This window comes from Anolis sagrei, chromosome Y (genome assembly GCF_037176765.1).
Source record: "Anolis sagrei isolate rAnoSag1 chromosome Y, rAnoSag1.mat, whole genome shotgun sequence".
NCBI classification, from domain to species: Eukaryota; Metazoa; Chordata; class Lepidosauria; order Squamata; family Dactyloidae; genus Anolis; species Anolis sagrei.
This window is the reverse complement of record NC_090035.1, coordinates 84227421-84236888: the sequence shown is the minus strand read 5'-3', so window position 1 is coordinate 84236888 and position 9468 is coordinate 84227421. Positions and strand designations below refer to the sequence as shown.

At 56.9% G+C, this 9468-nt stretch overlaps 1 pseudogene; it reads left to right on the top strand.

The window, feature by feature from the left end:
- LOC137095225 (ETS domain-containing transcription factor ERF-like) overlaps nt 1-9084 on the top strand; it is a 10014-nt pseudogene extending 930 nt beyond the window's left edge.
- The last annotated feature ends 384 nt before the right edge of the window (nt 9085-9468 follow it).

The following is a 9468-nucleotide window of genomic DNA, read 5'->3' as shown; positions in this document are numbered from 1 at the left end:
TACACATCAAAACATCCGGGCAATGACCCCTGGGCAAAGTCCTTGCAGGCGACCAATTCTCCCGCACCAGAAGCGACTTGCAGTTTCATAAGTCACTCCTGACACGGCCCAAACGAAAAATGAACAAACCCCAAGTGCCTGCATATTCTCTACAGAGCAGGAATATTGCATTCAAGAGAAACCTCCCACACGGATGGTAACACATCAAAACATCCTGGCAACGTCCTTGCAGACGGCCAATTCTCCCGCACCAGAAGCGATTTGCAGTTTCTCAAGTTGCTCCTGACTCATCCAAAACAAAGAAACACCGGGTGCCTGCATATTCTCTACAGAGCAGGAATATTGCATTCAAGAGAAGCCTCCCACATGGATGGGAACACATCAAAACATCCCGGCAACGTCCCCTGGGCAACGTCCTTGTAGACGGCCAATTCTCTTGCACCAGAAGCGACTTGCAGCTTCTCAAGTCGCTCCTGACAGGTCCAAAACAAAAAATAAACAAACCCCGAGTGCCTACATATTCTCTACAGAGCAGGAATATTGCATCAAGAGAAACCTCCCACACGGATGGTAACACATCAAAACATCCTGGCAACGTCCTTGCAGACGGCCAATTCTCCCGCACCAGAAGCGATTTGCAGTTTCTCAAGTTGCTCCTGACTCATCCAAAACAAAGAAACACCGGGTGCCTGCATATTCTCTACAGAGCAAGAATATTGCATTCAAGAGAAGCCTCCCACAAGGATGGTAACACATCCCAGAAACATCCTTGCAGACAGCCAATTCTCCCGCACCAGAAGCGACTTGCAGTTTCTCAAAACAAAAAATAAACAAACCCCACCAAGTGCCTGCATATTCTCTACAGAGCTTCTTTCCTCCCTTCCTTCCTTCCAAAAAATATCTCCTTGACCGGGAGGACCGCTTTGTTTACTGGACACAAGCTGGCAGGGCATGCTGGGAAAGGTCCTATTGTCGTCCCTCCTGGACTTCCTGTTTGCAAAAGAGTGAGGGGGAGATGCCCCTTCCTCCTCTGGCTTGGCTCCATGGGGTTGTTTTGGGGAGGTGTGGGGGGGGGGTCCTGGGTCAAAGGCCGTCCTTTGGCCCTGGGGCCAGCAGGGTTTCCATTGGGGGGGGGGAGCAGGAGGGGAGGGCTCTGCAGGCTTTCTCCTCCTCCTCCTCCCTCCCTCCCTCCCCAGGAATGCCTGGGCGGCTGGAGCCTCAATGGCTGGAAAAAAGGGCCCCTTGTCTGGAGCTGCTGACCTCAGCCGCTAGCCATAGCGGATCCCCCCCCCCACTCCTCCACTGCTTGCCCAGGAGTGAGAGAGAGAGAGAGAGGGAGGGAGAGAACATGGCAGCAAGCACACAAAGGATAAAAGGGACCCCCCCCCCTCTGCACACTCCCAAACATGTTGAGACTCCCTCTTTTCCCAGTCCCTGATTTCACATTGTGCCCCCCCCTCCTGTCTCGCCCTCTTTCATGTTCTTGCACGTTGAGCATATTTTGCACTCAAGCAGGACATGCGTAGTGTGTTGTTTTTTTTGGAGAGGGGGGGGGGTGTCCAGGTATGTCTCCCCCAGGGCCAGGGGCGGCGCAACCATTATGCAGAGTAAGCCTCCGCGGTACACTTGATTTTGCGCAGGGGCGCTCTTGAGGCGCTCTTGCGGGAAAATAGACCTTAACACATGCGAGTTGTAGTTACTGGGATGTATAGTTCACCTACAGTCAAAGAGCACTCTGAACTCCACCCATGATGGAATTGAACCAAATATGGCACACAGAACTCCCACGACAAACAGAAATTATATATCAGTGATTGGTTGGGGGGGGGGGGGGGGCAAAATACTGTTTGCTTACCGTTTGAAAATTACCTAGGGAAAATAGACCTTGACACATGCAAGTTGTAGTTACTGGGATGTGTAGTTCACCTACAATCAAAGAGCATTCTGAACTCCACCCAGGATGGAATTGAACCAAATATGGCACACAGAACTCCCACGACGAACAGAAAATATATATCAGTGATTGGTTGGGGGGGGGGGGCAAAATACTGTTTGCTTACCGTTGAAAATTACCTAGGGAAAATAGACCTTGACATATGCCAGTTGTAGTTACTGGGATGTATAGTTCACCTACAATCAAAGAGCATTCTGAACTCCACCCATGAGGGAATTGAACCAAATGTGGCACACAGAACTCCCACGACGAACAGAAAATACTGGGTTTGGTGGGCATCGACCTTGAGTTTGGGAGTTGTAGTTACTGGGATGTATAGTTCACCTACAGTCAAAGAGCATTCTGAACTCCACCCATGATGGAATTGAACAGAACAGAAAATATATATCAGTGATTGGTTGGGAGGGGGGGGGGGCAAAATACTGTTTGCTTACACTTGAAAATCACCTAGGGAAAACTAGACCTTGACATATTGCCAGTTGTAGTTACTGGGATGTATAGTTCACCTACAGTCAAGATCATTCTGAACTCCACCCGTGATGGAATTGAACCAAATATGGCACACAGAACTCCCACGACGAATAGAAAATATATATCAGTGATTGGTTGGGGGGGGGGGGGGCAAAATACTGTTTGCTTACACTTGAAAATTACCTAGGGAAAATAGACCTTGACATATGCCAGTTGTAGTTACTGGGATGTATAGTTCACCTACAATCAAAGAGCATTCTGAACTCCACCCATGAGGGAATTGAACCAAACTTGGCACACAGAACTCCCATGACTAACGGGAAATACTGGAAGGGTTGGTGGGCATTGACTTGAGTTTGGGAGTTGTAGTTCACCTACATACAAAGAGCACTGTGGACTCAAACAATGACGTATCTGGACCAAACGTGGCACGACGAACAGAATAATATATATCAGTGATTGGTTGGGGGGGGGGGGGGACGGGACGCCAAAATACTGTTTGCTTACAAATGCAAGATACTCCACTTTGGCAGAAAAAATGAAATGCAAAGATACAGAATGGGGGACAATGCCTGGCTCGAGAGCAGTACGTGTGAAAAAGATCTTGGAGTCCTCGTGGGGAGGAAGGGGAACATGAGCCAGGAATGGGATGTGGCGGCAAAAAAAGCCAATGGATTTTGGCCTGCATCAAGAGGAGCCTAGTGTCTAGATCTAGGAAGTCATGCTACCCCTCTATTCTGCTTTGGTTAGACCACTTTACCTGGAATATTGTGTCCAATTCTGGCACCACAATTCAAGAGAGAGATTGACAAGCTGGAATGTGTCCAGAGGAGGGCGACTAAAATGATCAAGGGTCTGGAGAACAAGCCCTATGAGGAGCGGCTTAAGGAGCTGGGCATGTTTAGCCTGAAGGAGAGAAGGCTGAGAGGAGACATGATGAGAGCCATGTATAAGAAATATGTGAGAGGAAGCCACAGGGAGGAGGAGGAGGGAGCAAGCTTGTTTTCTGCTTCCTTGGAGACTAGGATGCAAGGGAGGAATGGCTTCAAACTACAGAGAGGAGATTCCATCTGAAGATGAGGAAGAACTTCCTGCCTGTGAGAGCCGTTCAGTAGTGGAACTCTCTGCCCGGAGGGAGTGTGGTGGAGGCTCCTTCTTTGGAAGCTTTTAAGCAGAGGCTGGATGACCATCTGTCAGGGGTGATTGGAATGCAGTATTCCTGCTTCTTGGCAGAAAGGGGTTGACTGGATGATGGCCCACCAGGTCTCTTCCAACTCTAGGATTCTAGGATTCTATGTTCAGCAGTGGAACTCTCTGCCCCGGAGGGAGTGTGGTGGAGGCTCCTTCTTTGGTGGCTTTTAACAGAGTCTGGATGGCCATCTGTCAGGGGTGATTTGAATGCAGTATTCTGCTTCTTGGCAGAATGGGGTTGGACTGGATGGCCCAGGAGGTCTCTTCCAACTCTTTGATTCTATGATTCTACACTTGAAAATTACCTAGGGCTGCCCTAGTTTGCAAGTGTCCCAAACTCTCGCTCTGTATGCGTGTGTGTGTCTGGAGCCTTTCCTCCAGGTAGGGAGGGGTCCCCAATTCTCCGATTCTCCCACGCTTTGAAGCAGCAAAGAGGAGCAAGAGGAGGAGGAGGGATCTGCTTGGTTGGGACCTCGCCTGGAAGTCGCAAGGCGGCTTGGCCGTCCTCCCAGATGCCTCCTGAGAGAGGGAGAAGGGGGGGGGCAGCGCTGGCGGCGCAGAGGCAGCCATGGCCGGGCAGCCGGTTTCCTGTTTCCCCCATATTCTCCCCCCCCCCCCCGCCTTCCTCCTGGTAGGAGAAGTCTCAGAAGTTGCAGCCGCGGTTGCCTCTGGCGCTCGCTCTGTCCGCTGGGATGCAGGGCGGGGAGGGAGGTAACGCAGGCGCACGGGCCAAGGTGGGGTGCCCCCCTCCCTCCCCCTCCCCTCCTGCTTTGCCTCTGGGGTCTCATGCCTCTCTCTCTCCCCCCCCCCCTCTATTTTGCCAGGGTTCGCCTTCCCGGACTGGGCCTACAAGCCAGAGTCGAGTCCCGGCTCGCGGCAGATCCAGCTGTGGCACTTCATCCTGGAGCTGCTGCGCAAAGAGGAGTACCACGAGGTCATCGCCTGGCAGGGAGACTACGGGGAGTTCGTCATCAAGGACCCGACGAGGTGGCCCGGCTCTGGGGGGTGCGCAAGTGCAAGCCCCAGATGAACTACGACAAGCTCAAGCCGCGCACTCAGGTGGGAGCAAGGGTTGGGGCCACAAAGGGTAGGGGCCCCTGCGAGGGAGGAGGGGGGTTGGGCACAAAGGGTAGGGGCCCCTTGCGAGAGAGGGAGGGGGTTGGGGCCACAAAGGGTAGGGCCCCTTCCGAGGGAGGGAGGGGGGTTGGGGCCACAAAGGGTAGGGGCCCTTGCGAGGAGGGAGGGGGGTTGGGCCACAAAGGGTAGGGGCCCCTTGCGAGAGAGGGAGGGGGGTTGGGCCACAAAGGGTAGGGGCCCCCTTGCGAGGAGGGAGGGGGGTTGGGGCCACAAAGGGTAGGGCCCCTTGCGGGAGGGGTGGGCACAAGGTAGGGGCCCCTTCGAGAGGTTGGGGCCACAAAGGGTAGGGGCCCCTTCCGAGGGAGGGAGGGGGGTTGGGGCCACAAAGGGTAGGGGCCCTTGCGAGGGGAGGGAGGGGGGTTGGGCCACAAAGGGTAGGGGCCCCTTGCGAGGGAGGAGGGGGGTTGGGGCCACAAAGGGTAGGGGCCCCTTGCGAGGAGGAGGGAGGGGGGTTGGGGCCACAAAGGGTAGGGGCTCCTTGCGAGGAGGGAGGGGGGTTGGGGCCACAAAGGGTAGGGGCCCCTTGTGAGAGAGGGGGCTGGGGCCACAAAGGGTAGGGGCCCCTTGCGAGAGAGGGGGGTTGGGGCACAAAGGGTAGGGGCCCCTTGCGAGGGAGGGAGGGGGGTTGGGGCCACAAAGGGTAGGGGCCCCTTGCGAGGGAGGGAGGGAGGGGGGTTGGGGCCACAAAGAGTAGGGGCTCCTTGCGAGGGAGGGAGGGGGGTTGGGGCCACAAAGGGTAGGGGCCCCTTGTGAGAGAGGGGGCTGGGCCACAAAGGGTAGGGGCCCCTTGCGAGGGAGGGGGGTTGGGGCCACAAAGGGTAGGAGGGCCCTTGCGAGGGAGGGAGGGAGGGGGGTTGGGCCCACAAAGGGTAGGGGCCCCTTGCGAGGGAGGGGGGTTGGGGCCACAAAGGGTAGGGGCCCCTTCACTAGGAAGGAGGGAGGGAAGGGGACAAGGCAGCTCCCGTGTGACAGCCACGAAACTGCCTGTTTCCCTTTGCTTCTGTCTTCGGGGACGGCGGAAATTCCCTCTTGTGGGTGTTCTTCTGTGTCAGCTTCAGGCGACACTCTTCCCGCACGGAGGCCGCCCACGGCCTGCCGCTTCCTCCTTCACGAAGGGGGTTTTGGCTCCTATGTGGCCCTTGCGGGAAGGGGTGCGGGGCTTCCGCCTCCATAGCCCACAGAACACGTGCCTTCTCTGAATGGAGCAGGGCCATCGTCATGTCCGGCACTGGCCGGGTCTTGTCTTCATTGTTGACTCGCTCCACTGAGGCTGGGCCTCCAAGTGTCCTGATGGTCCTAACTTTGCCTCCTCTTCCTCCTCCTCCTCCGCTTCCTCCTCTGCTTCCTTCTCCTCCTCCTCCTCCTCCGCTTCCTTCTCCTCCTCCACTTCATTCACTTCCTCCTCCTCCTCCGCTTCCTTCTCCTCCTCCGCTTCCTTCTCCTCTTCCACTTCATTCACTTCCTCCGCCTCCTCCGCTTCCTCATCCTCCACTTCTTCCTCCTCTGCTTCCTTCTCCTCCTCCACTTCACCCACTTCCTCCTCTGCTCTTCTGCTTCCTCCTCCTCCTCCACTTCATCCACTTCCTCCTCTTCCTCTGCGTCCTCCGCCTTCTCCGCCTCCTCCGCTTCCCTCCTCCTCCACTTCATCCTCCCCTCCTCCTCCTCCTCCGCTTCCTCCTCCTCCACTTCATCTTCCACTTCCTCCTCCTCCACTTCCTCCTCCGCTTCCTTCTCCTCCTCCACTTCATCCACTTCCTCCTCCTCCTCCGCCTCGTTCTCCTCCACTTCCTCCTCCTCTGCTTCCTCCTCCGCTTTCTTCTCCTCCTCCACTTCATCACTTCCTCCTCTTCCTCTGCGTCTCCGCCTCCTCCGCTTCCTCCTCCTCCACTTCATCCTCCACTTCCTCCTCCTCTGCTTCCTCCTCCTCCTCCACTTCCTCCTCCACTTCATCCACTTCCGCTTCCTCCTCCTCCCTTCTACTCTCTCCTCTTCCTCTCCTCCACTTCTCCACTTCCTCCTCCATTTCCTCCTCCTCCTCAACTTCCTACTTCTCCTCTTCCTCCTCCTCTTCGTACTCCTCCTCCTCCACTTCCTCCTCCTCTTCCTCCGCATATTCCTCCTCCTCCACTTCCTACTCCTCCTCCTCTTCTTCTCCTCCTCCTCTACTTCCTCCTCCTCCTCAACTTCCTACTTCTCCTCTTCGTACTCCTCCTCCTCCACTTCCTACTCCTCTCTTCTCCGCATATTCCTCCTCCTCTCTTCCTCCTCCTCCTCTTCTTCCTCCTCCTCTTCCTCCACATATTCCTCCTCCTCCTCTTCTTCCTCCTCCACTTCCTCCTCCTCCTCCGCTTCCTCCTCCTCCAGGTATTACTACAACAAGCGGATCCTGCACAAGACCAAAGGCAAACGCTTCACCTACAAGTTCAACTTTAACAAGTTGGTGCTGGTCAACTACCCTTTCATCGACATGGGGATGGCAGGTGAGTGGGTGGGGCCATGTGTGAAGGGGGGTCGGGGGGGGTCGGTTGTGTTGACGGAGGATTTGGGGGGGGGGCAACCTTGGCCTCACTTAAAGGTCTGCCCAGGTGGCTTTCTTGTGCCTATGATGGTGATTGTCGGCACTCAAACCCTTGGTCTTGCTCAAGCCTAGTAAGGTCCGAAGATACAACTGCCCTTTCACCTCCCCGACTAATCATAATAATAATAATCTTTATTTATACCCGCGACCATCTCCCCAGTGGGATTTGGGGCGGCTAACATGAGGCCAAGCCCAAACACATTACAATAGAGCAAAAGGACATATAAAACAAAACAAAAACATCCATAAAATACTTAATAATAACATAATAATAACAAAATAATAATAATAAAAATAATAAAATGGTAATAGAAATGGAAAAAGAGTTGTTGTGTGTCTTCAAGTTCTGATGGCAAGCTGATGATGTTTTCCTTGGCAAGCAGGACCGACCGTAACGTGACTGCAGGGTGACCACGGCTTCCCTCTTGTGTCTCCGCAGGTGCCGCGGTGCCGCAGAGCGCTCCTCCGGTGCCCTCGGGCGGCTCGCACTTCCGCTTCCCGCCCTCCACGCCCTCCGACTCCTCTCGCCCTCCGAGGATCTGCGCTCTCCGGGGGTCTTCTCGGCCGTGGCCAGGCGCCTGGCCCGTGGCTCGGTCAGCGACTGCAGCGACGGCACTTCGGCCAACTCGGAGGTGGAGGAGTCCCTGGCCGAGGAGCAGCGGCGTAGCGGAGGAGGGGAGGTGGGCTTCCGCGGGCCCCCGCTGCCGGGCCACCCACGCCTGGCCCACGAGAGCCTCTTCCGGGTGTACCCCCGCCCGCGGCTGGCCCCCGAGCCCCTCAGCCCCTTCCCGGTCTCCCCGCTGGCCGGAGCCGGCCGCCCTCCTGCCGCCCCCGCATAGCTCTCTCCGGCGCTGCCGCTGACCCCCCTCCCACCTGAACTACACCCCGTCCCCCACCCTCAGCCCCATGTTCCCCCCCGGAGGGGCGGCGGCGGCGGCGGTGGCAGTGGGGGCTCCCACTTCTCGTTCAGTGCCGAGGACATGAAGCGCTACCTGCAGGCCCACACGCAGAGCGTCTACCAACTACCACCTCAGCCCCCGGGCCTTCCTCCACTACCCCAGCACCATCGTCATCCCGCAGCCCAGCGCCTGGAGAAGCCCCCGCTGCCGCCCCCGCTGCCGCCCCCGGCAGGCCGAGGAGCCCCCCACCCCCTTCAAGTTCAGCTCCAGCCCCCGCCCCTCGGCCGACGGAACCGCGACAAGAGCAACAAGCCCCGCCTTCCGCCACGGCCCCCAGCGAGCCCTCCAACGGGGTCCCTCTTCCGCCGCGGAGATGCCGCCGCTCCCATCGCTCCCAGCCGCCGCTCTTACCCCAGATCAAGGTGGAGCCATTTCGGAGGGGAGGGGGAGTCGGAGGAGGACCTCACCGTCGAAGTGACCGACATCAGCGAGGACGACGACGACGAGGAGGTCTTCAAGCCCCCCACAGCGCGCCCCCGAAAAGGCAGAGGAGCCGGAGGAGGAAGAGGTGGGAGAAGCTCAGGTTGCGGCCGCAGCGGTGGCCGAAGCCCCGATGCCGTTGTTGTCGTCGTCCGCGGCGGAGAGCGGCAAATGCATCCCGCTGAAGCTGCGTTTCAAGCGCCGTTGGAGCGAGGACCAGCGGCTGGGAGGCCGGAGCGGGGACCGAGGAGACGGACGACAAGAAGGTCAAGGGGGAGGAGAGCGAGGACAACGGGGTCGCGACGGGGATGGGGCCGGGCGGCCGGCGGATCAGCACTGAGCTGCAGCGGGCGACGGCCGAACTGACCCTGGAGAACCGGATTCCTAGAGAGCCGGCCGACCAATGGACGGACGGACGGACAGACTGACCGCCGAGGGGCACGGCTCTTGCTGCCTTAACTCAGAGATGACCTGCCTTTCCTCCTCCTCCCCCCCACGAGACTCCCCACCTCCTTCCCTCCCTGTTGTGTCCCAAAACTGGACATTTGTTGTTTCTTCTTTATTATATTTTTTTCTGGACGCTGGGGAAAAACAACAAACAGAGGGGGGGGGGGGGGGGTGAGCGGGAGGGAGTACGGTGAGGCGGGCGGGAATATCAAAGCAGTTTTTACTTGTCTATAAGCGTATATATAATTATAAATATGACTCTATATATATATATTATATATAAACTTTGCAGGGGTGGGGGGATTTATAAA